The 18,869-nt window shown below is 44.3% G+C and overlaps 1 long non-coding RNA gene across 1 annotated transcript; it reads left to right on the top strand.

Annotated features, from left to right (window-relative positions):
• Positions 1-969: 969 nt before the first annotated feature.
• On the top strand, positions 970-3,138 carry LOC139705062 (uncharacterized). Its single transcript, XR_011706952.1, has 3 exons — positions 970-1,049; positions 2,189-2,369; positions 2,936-3,138. It is a non-coding gene; the product is annotated as an uncharacterized lncRNA (long non-coding RNA).
• Positions 3,139-18,869: the final 15,731 nt, after the last annotated feature.

Raw genomic sequence — 18,869 nt, forward strand, 5'->3', positions numbered from 1 at the left:
GGTACTTAGTATTTCAGGGGTTGTGAGTTTCATTTCTCCTTTCCACAAACCTGGTCCCACTTACCACACCATGAGGTGGCAAGAGATGGTAAGGAACATTAAATAGACATAAATGTTACTCTTCACCATCTTACATATAACAGGTATTTTTATATGTTCATTTTTGCCAATTGAACCCAGGACTCATGCAAACTAGGCAAGTGCTTTTCCACTGAGAGATGCCTTGAGACTGTTCAGCTCCAGTTTGGGTACAATGTCTTTGAGCACACAACCCCAGGAGAAAAGAGCTAAGGACAATCTCTCTACCAACTTGGCAGCCTCCTTGAGGGCCATCAATCTGATGAGTGCTTGGCCCAGATACTTAGAAAGTCCTTTAGCCTGGCCTTTCTACTGGCCAAGCAAGTAGATGCTGGTTTCCTTGGGAACTGCATGCTGCATGCACATCCATCAGTCAGGGAGACTACAGTATGGTCTGCCCACCTCCACAACACAGGCAAGAGTGGAATATCAGCTCACCAGGGCCCAGGCTCCTCATTGGCCAAAAGCTCTAATTGGCTCTCCTGGTGAGACCCCAGCCCCTGGGGACGCTGATCCAAAGTTTATTCTAAGCCCTCTTGGGTGGTCTTGCCGATCTTATCTTAGTCATCTTAGCAAAGCATGAATATGACCTGCAGACTATGATTTCCTGACACCTTTTAATGTTTCTCTGCTCTGGGTGCTTCAGCCTCAGCCACAGGGTCTACCACCTTAGGAGGAAGGGAGAAGGAGCTTGGTCACCACCTAGACCAGGCAAAGAGAGCTGGACAAAGGGAAGATGGCCCTTTGGGCCCCTCTTCTGACCCCACCACCACAATTCATTGTTCAATCGCCCTTGTGCAAGAGATGTTGGAAATGCCCAATGGAAACACACAGAGATGACGACACCCCACCCAGTGCCCTTTAAATAGGGGAAGTGTGTCCTGTGAGTGTGTGGCTGCTGTGGCTGCAGGACACCTGGGACTCAGGACTGCTCTCTGCCTGCTTCAGTCGCCCAGCCTCGCTGAGGATCTGTGAGTAACTGAAAGCTCTAGAGCTGTGCCCTCTGCTCACCTCATTGGCCTGATAGCACTTCCTCTGTGCAGGATCCCCATGTGGGAGGCCCTGCGGGGGTCCTCTGCAGGCCCCTGGGAGCTGCGCAGGGGAGCACCTCTCAGCTAAGTTACTGAGGAGCTCAAAGGCTCCAGACACACACACCCTATGAGTTCTGTCCTGCTCAGAACAGTGGCTCCTTCAAACATTCCCTGATTTTGAGAAATGTCCACTGACGTCTGCTGCTCATGTTTCAACCAGGTCATTTGGTTTGGCTACTGACGTGCTCTGTTGCCTGTGTCTGTGGACATGAATCCTGTCTGAACTCCTGCTTTCCCTGTGTTTTCTCCACTTCCTGGTGTGCTTCCTCATCCAGCTGGTGGCTTCCTGTGTGTGGAAAGCTGCCTGCTCTGAGGCCACCCCATAGCTCCACCTTGGCTTCTGTTGCCTCTGCCTTTGGTGTCACAGGCAAGACCTCACTGCCCAGTCCAGGGTCAAGAAGGCACCTCTACGTGTCCTTCCAGTCATCCTCTGTTCTCAGGTCTTGTGTTGAGGTTTTAAATCCATTTGATGTGAGATAAAGGTCCAATAATGTACATTCTACATCAGGTGGTGCACTTTAGACACAGGTTCTAAGTAGCCACTGCTTGCTCCAAAAGATGGAAAACATCAACAGGCTTCAGCTTAGGCCGCTCTCTGCCCAGGATCCTGCTGAGCTCCTGTCACCCCTGATGAGGCCACTGTGAGCTCCACTCCTGCTCAGGCAGGAGCCTGCTCATCCCCTGACCTCAATACCCCCTTCAGAGGGTGACACAGCCCTGAGCCCTGCTCAGGAGAGCTCACCTTCTACTCCTCTGTGCTCCAGAGGATCTTGCTTTTCAAATATTAAAAAGGAAACATTTGATCTAAAGGGAAATAGGAAATCTAAGTGGGAAATAGAAAACCTTAGCAGAGTGTTATTCGTCATTGTCAGTTTGCCTTGAGGAACTCAAGGACAAGGCTCCCCCTCCTCCCATCCAATGGAGACACAGCCACGGGCTGTGAACCTGCTCCTCACACACCTACAAATGCAGCCGATGTCTTCCTCCACACTCTCAGGACCCTGCCTCCAATCCCCCAGGTGACTCCAGCCATGAGGACCCTCGCCCTCCTTGCTGCCCTTCTCCTGCTGGCCCTCCAGGCCCAGGCTGAGCCTCTAGGAGCAAGAGTTGAGGAGGCCCCAGACCAGCAGCAGCCAGGACAAGAGGACCAGGTGGCAACCATCTCCTTTACAGGGGATGAAAACTCGGCTCAGGATGCAGGTGAGAGCTGCCTTCCTGTAGGACACACAGAGTACAAAGGCAGGACGGCAGATGGGCCCCAGACTCAGGCCAGCCACAGTCACTGAAGTGACTTCACTTAAGCCCCATAGCTCTCAAATTTCTCATTGAACAGTGAGTGCCTGATAACTCTTGGCAGAGGATTTTTTTCCTGCGAAAACCTTATATTCCAAGATAGGTTTGTGCAGATACTAGGTCTAGTACGTGAAGACACTTACTGACCAGTCCTTTCTGGATCTAAATGGGTCGCCTTAGTCTCAGGGAGACAATTTTCTTCTTTCTCTCAGAAGGAACATTTAGGAATGGGAAATGTGTATGAAGGTGTATTCTGTCATATGTGTGATGGGGCAGGAGTGAAGGCAGGCGAAAGTGTGTGTCTGACCATGTGGGTGACCTCAGCTTGCCATGTGCCTTACTCCAATAGGCTGAGTCTGCACAGGCCACTCTCTGTAATGCACTTACAGGAGAAACCTGCCCACCCAGACTGCACCTCCCCAGAATCTCCTCCTGCCCAGCACTGGATTCTCACACTTTCTCTGTGTCTGCAGGTGTAAGGGCAGGAGCGGTGTGCTACTGTAGAATCGTCTGTGGGATCCTGGAGCGCACCTCAGGAAGATGCAGACTGAATGGCTTCATTTACCTGCTTTGCTGCCGTTAAGTCAAGATTTGCGCTCAGACCTAGAAGGGTGCCGCTGTTTCACTGTGCCATGTCCTCAATTCCCTCCCAGCCCAAATAAATTCCTTGCAGCAAGCTCTCTGTTCATTTGCTCCTTGGAAGCTTGCTGTGTGTCCCATGAGCACTCCTTTGCGTTATCAACAATGAATGCACTTTAAACAAAATCCGGGCTTCATAGATGGGATTCCAAGGTGAACACAGGTTCAGACAAGGAGTGGTGAGAACGCTGAAATGCAGCTGGTGCCCCTGATTCCCTCTCCTGTCTCTGAGCTCTGCCCTCACTTAGAGTGGACTCACTCTCAAAGACTCTCCCATGTGGTGGCCAAGCAATCACTGTCTGCTTCCAGTTTGCCATTACACCTTCTAGAGAAACCGCCTTCTCTCTTCAAAGTGTGGGACTTTTCCTGAACACTCTGAGGGTAATCTGTTTTTTAGGCCCTGTGCTGCAGAGGCTCCACACGGACAGCTCTAGGAGTGGAAGGAAGGGTTCTTAGTGGGGACAGCCCACATAGGAAGAAAAACAGAGTGCCTCTCAGGCTGACGCACTCTTGTCCCCACCATATAGCACATTAGTGGAGCTGGGTTGGACACACAGAGCTGGGTTCCAGAGGCACTCCAGGCACCAGCAGGACTCAGCCCCACCTGGCCCCAGGCACCCGGGTGGATGCCTTCAGCTGTGGGAACCTGACTCTGCCTGTAAAGTGCAGCTTCCAAGGAGACCTAGAACTGAAGGGGTCGGAGGCAGTGAGCAAGCCACCCAGAGTTCACGGCCATGCTCCAGGGTGCTGAGGGGTTGAGCCTGAGAGCTTCAGGCAGGGCCACTGAGCACAGGGTCTGCGTGTGGGTAAAGGAGGGCTGGAGCAGGGTCCCCAGATCCCAGGGTCTGGACCACATGGCCACAGCTCCCTGCTGCCCTGTGAACCACACAGCCACCCAACACACACACACACACACACACACACACACACACACAGGACCCCACCCTTCCCTAGCTTGTCCTCCTCTTCTCAACCAAGATGTCATGCTCCTTCTTAAAACCTGTGTCTGAAGGGCCAACTCCATCTTGGTGGGGTAGGATGTGACTCTCACTCCTGTGGGTCCTCTCCTTCCCTCCCCAAGATAAACCCCTGACCTCTGGGCAGTTTGTCCCTGTGTCCACCACACAGAAGCCCCTGGGAGATGGCCAGTGTGAGCCCCTGAGTCCTCACCTGACTCCACCCAGTACTTCCCAAGGGATCCTAGAGCACAGACAGAACTGGAGATAGGGGTGCCAGGGCATCCGTGGTACTCCTGCTGTCTGGTCACTGGTAGATGACCCAAGACCTTGAGCAACAGAGACCATAGGTAGCCAAGAGGGAGCCAGTGACACAAGTGGAATCATTTGCAATCTAGTAGACACTGAGATGGGCCCAGACATGGCAGTGACCACCAGAGTGAACCCATTCCCAGAGAGCCCAAGGAAACAGGTCCTCTTCCCTCATGCTCTCCACTGGAACTCTGAGGTCTGTCTTAGCCCAAATAAGGGTCTTCCTGTGTGAGACGGCCAGAACGGGCTCCACGGACCACCCACAGCTGGGGAACCAGGACAGTGACCCCAGGGAGCACAGAGCAAGTCTGTGGGTCTCACACAGAGAAGGACCAGCTTGCCTCAGTGTGAACAGTGAAGGTCTACCACGGGGTACTCCCTAGAAGGTCAGGTGCATTCTTTAGGATCTTACACCTCCACTGGCTTGAGGTTCTGATAGACCCAGCCTGATTCCCTCTTTAAATTGGGAGCCACCTCACCACAAAGACATGAAAAGCTAATTTCTGCTTTACTATAAATTACTGCAAATTCTGAACTACCTTGGAATGTTGCCCGGGCCTTGAACTCACCCATGCCTGGCTCTCTCTGGCCACATAGTAGCCCACTCTGAAACTTTAGTGACGTCTCATAAATCTTGGCCTTCCCTGGCCTGATAACAACCCTCTCTGAGGCTCTAATTACCTTCATAAATTCTGATGTCGGGGCCAGCAAAAATATAAACTAGCCTTTGTGTTATGCTCGTCAGAGTTTTGTATCTGTAACTCCCCCACCTCCTTTGTGTAACTTTATGGGCTTTAAAGTTAGGCTGCAAGAACACTGCGCAGCTGTCTCATTCCCGTGGTTTTTGTTGGGAGAGGCAGCCGAGCCGGTTGAAATAATAAACTTGCTTTAATTTGATATTAATTGGAGTCAGTGTTCTTTTCTTTGTGTCCTGGTCTAACAGTTCTGTGGTCCTTGATGGAAGCCTCCACATCATTCCTAAATTGTGGATGTGGCTACTCCAGATCCCACCTCACTCCAGACCGGCTCCCTCCCCACAGCTATCTTCTATAATTTCACGTTGTCCCTGGGTTTTGTGTGATTCCATATTTCAGATTGCACCCTGTTTCCCCTGCTGGTCAACATCCAACTTCTTCTCTTGATCCTTCTCTGTGGAGGTCAAACCATGCCATACATTTTATTTAGTTCTTCTCTGCCACTGGTTTCCCATAGTTAGAATGTATGACCCATGTTTTGCTCGTCACTTCACCTCAACCTGGGTGACTCCTTAACATGTATTAGGTGATGCAGAATTTAATTCTGACTTCTGCATTATCACAAAATTATTAATTTCATCTAACTGCAACTAGTGATATGAATGATGTTATTTTTGTTAAGCTGCCTGGAAGAAAATTCACTCCTACAGAGAAAAATCACTCCATGTATCCAATTCACATGTCAGTTTATGTCAAATAAAATAATTAAAATCCTTTAGAATTAACAAGAATATATAAATATTGATATTAATGTTTGATCTAAATGCATTAATAGATGGTCTTAATTTCATGAAGCATCAGAACTTTTAAATCAAAAGAGCTGGTTGAGAAAAGAATTTGCAGTCAGTCTCCTCCTGCAGCACGACAGACGTGGGAAACTGAGATAGGTTCATGGAAGGAGTGGGGACGAATTTGAGGCACAGAGTGCGAGAAAAAGGGGGCATGCAGGACCAGGTCCACCACCATGGCATGGGGGAAGGGACGCAGCCCAGAAGAGGGTGAGGTATTGCTCAGGGCAGATAGGGCCAGAAGCCTCTGCCAATCAGGGAGAGGGGCCACGGAGGAGTGGGGCCTACCTGTCTGCTCTGTGGATGCAGGGGCACAGCCCCATGACCTGGGCTGTTGCTGTGACAATCGAGGCTGGTCTGAGACACATGCCACCTGCAGGCACAGGGGTGGTAAGGAAGAAGGTGAGGTCTTCCCACAGCAACTTCCTCAGCCTCCAGCGAGACCCCAAATCCATGAATAGCAGCAAATATCCACTGCTTATTTGCTGATGGCCCACAGGACATTTGAGATTTCTCCCTTCAATGGGCTACTCCTGTGAAAGAGCAAGGACTGAAGCTTTGGTCAGGTGTGGAGCCATCCCTTTGAAATGGAATTGAAAGAGCCCCTTGTTCCCTGACAGACAATGGAGGCCAAAACCCACAAATGCAAATCTGGAAGCTGACAGTGAAGGACATTGACAACCTCCCCACTAATGTGATCCAGCACTGTTCCACGGCTTCCTTCAGTGTCAAAATATTCTGCCTTTTGCTACAAGATGGTTGATTTCAACTTTTCCCTCAATCAGTCTTGACCTCATTGCGATCGTCTGAATACATTTCTTTCTGGTCAGACTAGACCAGAAGAGACCTCTTCTGTGCCCAGAGGTCTCTTCTCTAGGCACGGCTAGCTTACCTTGGATGTGAATTCCACTGCTATCTCTGCGTTCGCTGCCACTGAAACTGAAGTCTCCTGTCAATCAACCGCCACCTGCACCACTACCACCATTGCTGCTGTCTCTGAATCAGAGGTGGTCAGCCTGAGAGGTCTTCTTTCTGGGTGTTGTGCCACAGAAGGAACTGCTGCCCCAGATGTAACTGAAGCCGACACTGCTGCTGACCCCTGGAGATCACCTGGTGATGCTGCCCCCAAAGCTGCAGTTTCAGCTGCCACTGCAGCCTCTGCTACTGCTGACCCACTGCCTGCTGCCGACAACCACCACCACTACCACCGCTACCACGGCCTAGAGCACTGCTGCGGGGGAGACTCCAGGTTTGGTTGCACGTGGCTGCACCCATTTTGGGACACCAGCCAGGGCCTGGGGCCTGGGTGCCAGCAGGTTTACCACCACGAGAGCCTCTGTCTTGAGACTCCAGCTGGAGCCTGCAGGTCCAGTGTGGGGGTGCCTGTGGGTTTGGAGGAGCCTGGGGTCTTCCTGCTGAGAGTGCTGGTGGCCCTTGTCTTGCTGCTGCATCTCGGGGTTGCTCCTTTGCATGAGTGGATCCCTGGTGGTGTCTCTGCAAGTAGGAGCCTCTCTGAGGTCTTGGAACTGCAATGTGGCTGAGCCTGAGGTATCTGAAGCCCAGAGCGATGAGATAGAGACTGAGTTGCGAGGGCTGATCTGGGTTTGGTGATCCGGAAGGACATCAGAGACAGGGCTGAGAAACTGTTGAACATTGACAGAACACTTAGACTTTCCAGCAAGATTTACTTTATTTTATTTTTCTATTTGCTAGTATCTCTACCATATTTGGAAGAGGATGATTTTTATGTATCAGTGTGTGGAGGACAATCGTATATGAATGTGTTTTGCATTTTTGTTGTATTCTTATGTCTTTAATTTTTTTCTCTTTGTTTGTATTCTTCCTCTCTCTTATCTATTTTCTTGGATATTCTTTCCAACATTTCTCCAACCAATAGCCAATCTCTGTCTGCTAGTCTTCCATTCTTCCTGTGGATTTTTACTTCTAACTTTTCTCTTCCTCCCTTGTGAATATTACATACCATACTACCTCTGTTCTCTCATCCACCATTTGAAATTGTAAACCATTTTAACAAATATTCTGTTTGTACTGTAGTTAGTTATTGAACTCATCATTTTGGCTTAATACGAGAAAGCAGTAGATGCCTTAGTGGGAGCTATTAGGTTTAGGCTATATATTGTGCACACTGGGTGCTCTTGATATTGGTCTCACCAGTAAAGTCATAGGGCTGGAAACCTTCAGGGACATTATAGGTCTATACAGTAGAATTTATGCTGCCTTAGATCCATACTTTAAATGAGAAAACACACCAACAACATGGGGAAAAAAAGGAAATAAAGCACCCCAAACAAACCAAGATGTTTCAATAACAGAAGCCACTGATAACACAATAGAAGAAATGTCCAGGAAGGGACTCATTGATCTGTGAAGTATAGTATAAGGAGTAAAATCAAAGAAAAAAATACAGGAAGTGAAAGACCACTTCAATAAAGAGTTAGAGATCACGGAATTAAAAACAAGCAGAAATCCTCGAAATGAAGAAATCAGTAAACTGAATTATAAATTCAATAGAAAGCATCACCCACAGACTAGACCACTTGGAAGACAGAACCTCAGACAATGAAGACAAAATATATAATCTTGAAAGTAGAGTTGACTATGCAGAGAAGATGGTAAGAAACTATGAAGAACTCCAAGAATTATGGGATAACGTGAAATGACTAAATTTAAGAGTTTTCAGACTAGATGAAGGAGCAGAGATACAAAACAAAAGAATGCACAATCTTTTCAATGAATTATTATAATAGCAGAAAAATTTCCAAACCTAAAGAATGGAATGGAAAATCAAATACAAGAGGCTTACAGGACACTAAATGTACAAAATTACAGCAGACCCCCACCAAGACATATTACAATGAGAATGACTAACACACAGAATAAAGATAAAATCTTAAAGGCTGTGAGACAAAAAAATCAAATTACATATAGGGAGAAACCAATTCAGATCTCAACTGATTTCTCAGCCCAGACCCTCAAAGTTAGGAGGTCCTGGAATAATGTATTTCAGGCTCTGAAGAAAATGAATGCCAATCAAGAATTTTATATCCAGCAAAATTAAGTTTCAGATTTGAATATAAAATTAAAACATTCCACGATGAACAAAAATTTAAAGAATTTACAACTAGAAAGTGTACGCCACAGAGCATTCTCAACAAACTATTCCATGAGGATGAAATGAAAAAAAAAAGTGAAAACCAGGAAAGGGAGGATCTATGCTAAAGAAACATTCAACAAATGAGAAACTAAGAAATAAATCAAAATGACAGGGAATACAAATCATATCTCAATAATAACCTTGAATATTAATGACATAAACTCATCAATCAAAAGACATAGACTGACAGATTGGATTAAAAAGCGAGACCCAACAATATGCTGTCTTCAAGAGACTCACCTCATGGGCAAAGACATCCACAGGCTGAAGGTGTATGGATGGGATAAGACTTATCACTCATGGATTGTGTAAACAAGCAGGGTTTTCCATTCTCATCTCAGATAAAGTAGACTTCAAACCAAAGTCAATCAGAAGAGACAAAGAAGGACATTTCATGCTTCCTAAGGGAAATATATATAAGCAGGACATAACAGTTATAAATATTTATGCCCCAAACAGTGGAGCATCTATGTACATTAAACAAATCCTTCTCAATTTCAAGAGTCAAACAGACCACAATACAATAATACTAGGTGACTTTAATACACTTCTCTCACTACTGGACAGATCTTCCAAACAAAAACTAAATAAGAAAATTATAGAACTAAATAATGTGATCAATAATTTAGTCTCAACAGACATATGTAGAATATTTCATCAAACAATGAGAAAATATACTTTCTTCTCAGCAGCACATGGTTCTTTCTCTAAAAAGACCATATCTTATACCACAAAGCACCTCTTAATAAATACAAAAAACCAGAGATAATACCGTGTATTCTATCAGATGACAATGTAATGAAATTAGAAATCAATGATAAAATAAAAAAATAGAACCTAATATAACAAATGGAGACTAAATGATACACAATGGAATGATGAATGGATAGTAGAAGAAATCAAGCATGAAATAAAAAATTCTTAGAGGTAAATAAATTGCTGAGAGCCATATCGGAGTCGGAATGACGCATGGCATTTTTGCCAGAACGGAGTGGTTGAGAGGTGATGACAGCAAGCCATTGAGATGATAATGGTTATGTTAAGCTGTGTATTCATTTTTTATTATTATTAGTTGTTCAAAACATTACAAAGCTTTTGACATATCATATTTCATACATTTGATTCAAGCGGATTATGAACTCCCATTTTTACCCCGTATACATATTGCAGATTCACATCTGTTACACATCCACTTTCAATTATATATTAGACCCCTGCTGTCCACCTCGGCCTGCTACTTTGGAGTTCTCCGCACTACTTTGGAGTTCTCGCGGGGATTCCCGGAGAGTTCCCATTGGTTGGGGAAGTGTGAGAGGAGGAATTTTGGGAGGAGGGATTTCTGGTTGGTGTGGTGTGTCCCGGGAGAAGGCCGCGTGCGTTTGCATTCGCAGGAGTTCAGAAATAAAGTTTGTTCCTGCATCAGTGGCTCGTGATTTGTGCCCAGCCAGACTGAGGCAGTAAATGAGAACACTGATAGAACATATCAAAATCTCTGGGACACTATGAAGGCATTACTAAGAGGAAAGTTTATTGCATTGAGTACATTCATTAAAAGAATAAAAAGTCAACAAATAAGTGACCTAACACTACATCTCAAAGTCCTAGAAAAAGAAGAACAAATCAACACCAAAAGCAGGAGAAGACAGGAAATAATTAAAATCAGAGCTGCCATCAATGAAATCGAAACAAAAGAAACAATTGAAAAACTTGACAAAACAAAAAATTGGTTCTTTGAAAATATAAATAAAATAGATAAACCCCTGTATAGGAGTTCTGTGTTTGGGATTGGGTCTCTGATGCTCTTCGTGATTGTGGCATCGGTGATTGTGGCACGCTTGGTGGTAGGAAGTTTCTGTGCAAAGGTGCAGAATGCCTGGCTGCTGGGGAACTCCATGTTAAAGACATGGGATGCCTGGCCACTGCAGCAATGCTCTTCAGGAGGGTTTCCACCTTGACCTTAGTTAGGCTCATAGCTCCTAGGAATAGAAGAATCTGTTTCCTAGAAAACTACAATGTTTTATCAAGCCCCAGTGCTCCCGGAGCTGCTCGCCTGGTAGTAACTTCAGACAATGGACTTTCCTGAGAACTGCACAGAGCTCCTAACATTGTATACTGTAACTGAAATGAAACTGCAGCATAAGAACCTTTACTGATACTCTAAACAATAATGTGGTTATGGTACTAATGACCTAATGTCCCCTGTTGGTATAAATAAAGGAGGCCGCTTGGACAAAGGGCCACTCTGCCACCTTCCCTGCCCCTGCACCTTGTCCCTGTGTCTCCTTTCTTTGAGATTCTTTACACCCCTGGCCAGGCTAATGAAGAGAAAAAGAGAGAAAATGCATATTACTAAAATTCAAGATGAAGAAGGAAATATCACAATGGACACGTATGACGTACAGAAGATAATTAGAAATTATTTTGAAAATTTATACTTAAATAAAATAGAAAATATTGAAGACATTGACAAATTTCTAGAGACATATGTGAACTGAATGAGGAGACATACGTGATTTAAACAGGTCAATTTCAAGTAATGCAATAGACAACACCATCAAAAGCCTACCAACCAAGAAAATCCCAGAACCAGACGGATTCTCAGACAAGTTCTACAAGACTTTCAAAGAATTAACACCAATCCTCCTCAAAGTATTCCATGAAATAGAAAAGAAGGGAACCCTTCAAAACTCATTCTGTGAGGCTAGTATCACCCTAATATCAAAATCAGAAAAAGACACATCAAGGAAAGAAAACTTCAGACCAATATCCCTGATGAACATAGATACAAAAATTCTCAATAAAATTCTGGAAAATCTAACACAAAAACATATTAAAAAGATAGTGCACCTCGATCAAGTGGGATTCATCCCAGGGATGCAGGGTTGGTTCAACATAGGGAAATGAATAAATGTAATTCATCATATTAATAGACTTAAAAACAAGAATCATGATCATCTCAATAGATGCACAAAAAGCATTTGACAAAACCAACGCGTCTTCATGTTCAAAACACTAGAAAAACTAGGGATGGTAGGAACATACCTCAACATTGTAATATGCTAAACCCAAGGTCAGCAGCATTCTAAATGGAGAAAAGTTGAAAGCATTCCCACTAAAATTGGAACAAAACAGGGATGCCTTCTCTCACCACTTCTATTCAACATCACCTTTGAAACTCTAGCCAGAGCAATGAGACAAAAGAAGGAAATTAAAGGGATACAAATAGGTAAAGAAGAACTCAAACTATCACTATTTGCTGATGACATAATTCAATATCTAGAAGTTCTAAAAAATTCCACTAGAAAATTTCTAGAACTAATAAATGAATCCAGCAAAGTAGCAGGATAAAAAATCAACACCCATTAATCAAATGCATTCCTAGACATCAGCAGTGAATCCACTGAAAGAGAAATTAGGAAAACTACTCCATTCACAATAGCCTCAAAAAAAATACAATAAAATATCTGGGAATCAATCTAACAAAATAGGTGAAAGACCTCTATAATGAAAACTACAGAACAGTAAAGAAAGAAATTGAAGAAAACTGCAGAAGATGGAAAGATCTCCCATGCTCCTGGATAAGCAGAATTAATATTGTCAAAATGGCCATATTACCAAAAGCATTATATAGATTTAATCCACTCCTATTAAAATCCCGATGACATTCTTCAAAGAAATAGAAAAGGCAATCATAATTTTTTTTGGAAAAATAAGAGACCCAGAATAGTTAAAGCAATCCTTAGCAAGAAAAGTGGAGCAGGAGGCATCACAATAACGACCTTAAACTATACTACAGAGCTATAGTTAACAAAAACAGCATGGTATTGGCACCAAAATAGACTTGTAAATCAATGGTACAGAACAGAAGACACAGACACAAACCCACATAAATATGGTTATCTCATACTACACAAGGATGCCAAAAACATTCACTGAACAAAAAATAGCCTATTCAAAAATTATGCTGGCAAAACTAGAAATCCATATGTAACAAAATTAAATTAAACCTCTATCTCTCACCCTGCACAAAAATCAACTCAAAGTGGATCAAAGACTTAGGCACTAGAACCCAGAATCTGCACCTACTAATAAAAGGAAAAAATAGGCCCAAATTTTCACCACATCAGCCTAGGATCTGACTTCCTTAACAAAACTCCTAAAGCCCAAGAAGTAAAATCAAGAATCAATAAATTGGATGGATTAAAATTAAAAAGCTTCTTCTCAGCAAAGGAAACAATTAATAATGTAAGGAGAGAGCCTACAGATTGAGAGAAAATATTTACCACATGCACCTCCAATAAAGCATTAATCTCTAGGATATATATAAAGAACTTAAAAAATCTAACACCACCCAAAAAATAATCCAATAAATAAATGGGCTAAGGAGCTGAACAGACATCTCACAAAAGAAGAAATACAATTGATCAACAAATATATGAAAAAGTGTTCAACAGCTCTAGAAATTAGAGAAATGCAAATCAAAACTACTCTAAGATTTCATCTCACTCCTGTCAGAATGGCAGTCATCAAGAATACAGGCAACAATAAATGTTGGTGAGGATGTGAGGAAAAGGCACACTCATACATTGCTGGTGGGACTGCAAATTGGTGCAAACACTATGGAAAGCAGTATGGAGATTCCTCAGAAAATTGGGAATGGAACCACCATTTGACCCAGCTGTCCCACTCCTTGGTTCATACCCAAAGGACTTAAAATCAGCACACTATAGTGACACAACCACATCAATGTTTATAGCAGCTCAATTCACAATAGCTAGACTATGGAACCAACCTAAAGTATCCCTTAATAGATGAATGGATCAAGAAAATGTGGTATATATACTTAATGGGATATCACTCAGCTTTAAAGAAGAGTGAAATTATGGCATTTGCCAGGAAATGGATGGAGTTGGAGAATATCAAGCTAAGGAAAATAGGCCAATCCCACAAAACCAAAGGCTGAATGTTCTCTCCAATATGCGGATGCTAATTCATAGGGAGGGGGGCAGCCCTAGGGAAGAATAGCGTTGCCTTAGATCAGGTAGAGGGAAGTGATGGGGGATGGGGAGGGGATGTGGGGATGGGAAAGACAGTAGAAGGAAGCAGACATTGTCACTGTATGGATCTATGTGACTGCATGATCAATGTGATTCTGCACCCTGTACACTCAGAAAAATGAGAAATCATACCCCACCTATGTATGACATGTCAAAGTGCATAAGTGCATTCTACTGTCATGTGTAACTGATTAAAACAAATAAAAATATTTTTTAAAAAGAAGTCAAAAAAATGAAGAAGAGCAAAAGAATCCATGGGAATATCACGGTCAGAATCACTTGAACAAACATCCACATTACAGGAGACCCATGGGAAGAGAAGAAGAACAGGAAATCATTTAAAGTGCTGAGAACTTCTGAAGAATGGGGAGTGGCATGGGCATCTAGATTTGTGAAGCTTGACAAATTAGGGATTCATCCCAAAGACCTTCCTTGACATGTATTACCATCAACCCATAAAGTGAAAGACCAACAGCGGATTCTAAGAACAATACAGGAAATGCATCAAGTCACATTTGAGGGGATTTCCATTAGGTACTTAAGAATTTTCTCAGCAGACACCTTGTAGGCTAGGAGAAAATGTAGCAGCCATGAATTTTGCACCCAGAAAGCCACGCTTGAGCAATACAAAAGAAACACCGGCCTTAGTAGACCAACAGAAGCAGAGAGAACTCACCGTTAGGTCCATCCTGCAGGAAACCTTCAAGGTAGAGCTTCACCTGGAAGTGGAAAAGATAACCAGCAGCATGAGAAACACCCTCACGGGCAGAGGTGAGTTCAAAAGCAGTTTGAAAGTATCCATCCCCCTAACAGTGTCTATGACTGAAAGTGCCTAGGAGGGGGCTAAAAGGGAAACGCTCCTTAACATCTGCACTCAGATGTTAAGAAACACACAAACCACAAAAATTTACCTGAAGGCAGAAGACAGCAAAATTAGAAAGTGTGGGAGAGAGTACAGTTCAAAGAACTGCACTGACAGGAGCCACACTGGGTGACCGTGCCTTCCAGCCTGATCACCGTGGGGATCTGAAAGATCACCGTAACTGGTGCCGTAGTGCCATGACTCCTGACCAGGACTTTTCCCCCTCTTGGATAGTGAGGAGCTTCTCTGCATGGGGCATGCCCTTAGAGTTGAGTTACACTCACCTATTTCCTTTGTAATCCTTTCCCTGTGCCCTGTTGGGATAGAATGTTCCATGGAAACTCCCTTTGTGTGTCCCCTTCTCTTGCTCTGCTTTTGGGTGTGGCCTTCCTAGGTGTCATTCAACCTGCTGACAGCAGGTAACATGAAGCTAGACTCAACCCCTTGAAACCTGACCCCTTGCCTCATTTGAATGCGGCACTGCATGAACCAAGTTCAAGTTCTGGCCAGCCCTATGTGGTCTCCTGCATTTCAAATGTTTCAACTACACCCAGCAATAGCTATAAAGCAAACAGCACAGCATTCCCACAAATTCGACAAGAAAGGATCAATGCCTGTCATTTCTGAAAACTCCCAAACTTCAAAGGAAAGTAAAAGAAAAGAAGAGAGAAAAATAACACACAAACATCCAGAAAAGTATTCCATAATGGCAGGAGTACGTTCTCTCAGTATTGACTCTAAATAAAAATGGATTGAATCAGCCGGGTGCAATGGCACACACCCGTAATCCCAGTGGCTCAGGAGGCTGAGGCAGGAGGATCACAAATTCAAAGCCAGCCTCACCAAAAGTAAGGTGCTAAGCAATTCAGTGAGTCCCTGTCTCTAAATAAAATACAAAATAGGGCTGGGATGTGGCATAGTGGCCTAGAGCCCCTGGGTTCAATCCCCTATGCAAAAAATAAGAAAGATTATGGATTGAATCTTTCAATGAAAGATACAGAACAGATATTTGTCCATTATATTGTGCTTTAAAGTTGTACGTAGTGTACTATATATTTGTACATACACACAATACAACAATCTAATTGGGCCCAAATTATTCCTCTGTTGAATAGATTTTTTTTGAATGCAATCACAGCTGTGCGTGAGAGATTCACCACACACAAAAGGCCACATAGTGAAAAAGTGTTGGGAAATGAGGATTCAGGCAAACGGAAGCCAAAAGAAACAAGAAGCAACTTGCCTGTATCAGATAAAACAGCCTGTGAACCAAAAACTATGGGGCACAAAGAGAGTCACAAACACTGATGAATCAAGAGGATACAACAATTGTACATATATGTGCCAACACCAGAAGACACTGATTTTTTTATAAGTCAAATATCTAAAGAGAGAAAGACGGTAGAGAACAATGGAGAACTTTAAGCCCCACATTTAGAAATAGATAAATCACCCAGATGCAAATATCAAATTTAAAATCTGTGACGTAGACCAAATGGACTTCAGATGAATTGAGAGAACTTTCCAGGCAACCAAAATAAAATACACATTTTTCTCAACAGCACATGGGAACTGTGTCCTGTACACATCATCTGTCAGTCCACAAGACAAGTCTCAACAAGATTTGAAAAACTAATATCACATCAACTGTCTGTTCTCAACACAATGGAATAGAATGGGAAATCAACAGACAAATCAACAGCAGGAACTTTAGAACTACACACACACACACACACACTCACACACACACACTCACACACCCACATACACACACATACACATGGTCACACACACTCACACACATACACACCCTCACACACATACACACCCTCACATACACACAACTCACACTCACATACACACACACTACACACATATGCACACTCATACTAACACTCACACACATACACACTCACACACTCACACACACACACACACTTCACACACACACACACACACACACACACACACACACAGATGGAAATTAAACAACATTCTCTGGAATGACCAGGGAGGCCATGACAAGATTCTTTAAAAACCAAGCAATTCTGTGAGATAAATGGAAATGGAAACCAGCAAAGTGAAACTTGATGGGAGTAGTGCAGATTGGGCTCAGAGGGAAGCAGAAAATGACTGTGAGCAAGACCTTCCGGAAGCAGGGAGGGCTCACACGAGCCATCCCATGGGGCATCTCCAAGAACCATACAGTGCAAAACATGCAGCTCAAACTGTAAGAAGGAAAGATAAAGACCAAAAAGAGATGAATGAAGAACAGGTTGACAACAAATAGCAGATTGGTGAAATGCAGTGGGAGGTTCCAAAACACTGAAAACATCGACACACTTTATACCAAGTACTAATACAAGAGTAGAGGATTCAAATAAGTAATATCTGAGACGAAATAGGAGATATAACAACTGATACTACAGAAATTCAAAGGATCATCAAAACTAATACAGACAAACATACCCCAAGGCTTTGGAAAACCTCAAAGAAATGGAAAACTTCAGGCACAAAGAGCCTATCAAGACTGAATCGTGACAAAACAGAAAATCTGAACAGATCACTGAAGAGTGAAAAATTGAACCAATGATATAAACTCCATCAAAGGAAGGCCCCAGGTCCTCACGGCTTCAGCACTAAATTCTATGAAATATTGGAAGAAGAATCAGCATCTGTTCTTTTCAAACTATTCCAAACTATCTAAAAGGAAGGGATTCCCCAGGCGGCTCTCTTCTCAGTCCTAGAAGGTAAACCCCACGGCAGATGTTCAGCAGGAAACATGTCATCCCCATCAGCACCGCCAGCTTCTACCAGGCTCAGACAACACAGGGAGCTCACAGCATGAGCAGGAAGCTACCAGGACAGAGAACTTCAAAGGGACTCCAGGGCAGGCCTGCCACCCCCTCCAAAGTCACCTGCAGCCTGGGCTCTGAGCCTGCTCCTCGCACACCTATAAATGCAGCCGGCTCCTCGCTCCACTCACACTCAGGCCCCTGCCTCCTCTCCTCCAGTGACTCCAGCCATGAGGACCCTCGCCCTCCTCGCTGCCCTTCTCCTGCTGGCCCTCCAGGCCCAGGCTGAGCCTCTCCCAGAAAACAATGAGGAGGCCCCAGACCAGGAGCAGCCAGGGGAAGAGGACCAGGACACGACCATCTCCTTTGCCGGGCCTGAGGCCCCTGGTGTTCAGAGAGCAGGTGAGAGACCCCACCATGGTGCAGTATGGAGGGCAGAGGAAGGCCTGCAGGTGGGCTGGAGAACAGGTCCCCAGGGGTCTGCACCCCTTACACGACTGCAGCCAACTCTCTTAAACTTGACATTCTCTCCTAAACTCAAGAAGAGCAAAATGAATGTAAGAGAATTTCTTCTTTCAGAGATTTTAGATTCAGAGTTCATGTTTCAAAATCATGCCTTAAAGATACGTATAGACATACAGGCTAGTACATATTGGATCATCTTGCAAAGACCCACAGGGAAGATACTTTGCTTTATTAGAGGAGATTTTAGAAACAGAAACCCGGAGTAAGGTGTGCTCAAACACACGTGTGGGCACACGGAACCCAAGACAGGTGAGAATGGGTCTCCAAGCCTGTGAGTGACCAACGCGTGCTGTGCATTTCTGTTGCTAATCACAGGGCTTGTTCCATTGCTGGTGTAGTGTCCCCAACAGGGCAGACCCTCACCCCACAAGGGCCTTCTCTAGGACACCCAGGTGTCTGCCCCCAGTGCCCAATACATGTTTCTGTTTCTGTGTCCCCAGGTCTACCAAGAAACCCTTCCTGCTCCTGCAGAAGAGGAGGCTGCTCCCTTTCAGAGCGCTTTTCTGGGTCCTGTTTCCAGGATGGGAAGCGCTACCCATTGTG

This window comes from Marmota flaviventris, chromosome 3 (genome assembly GCF_047511675.1).
Source record: "Marmota flaviventris isolate mMarFla1 chromosome 3, mMarFla1.hap1, whole genome shotgun sequence".
NCBI classification, from domain to species: Eukaryota; Metazoa; Chordata; class Mammalia; order Rodentia; family Sciuridae; genus Marmota; species Marmota flaviventris.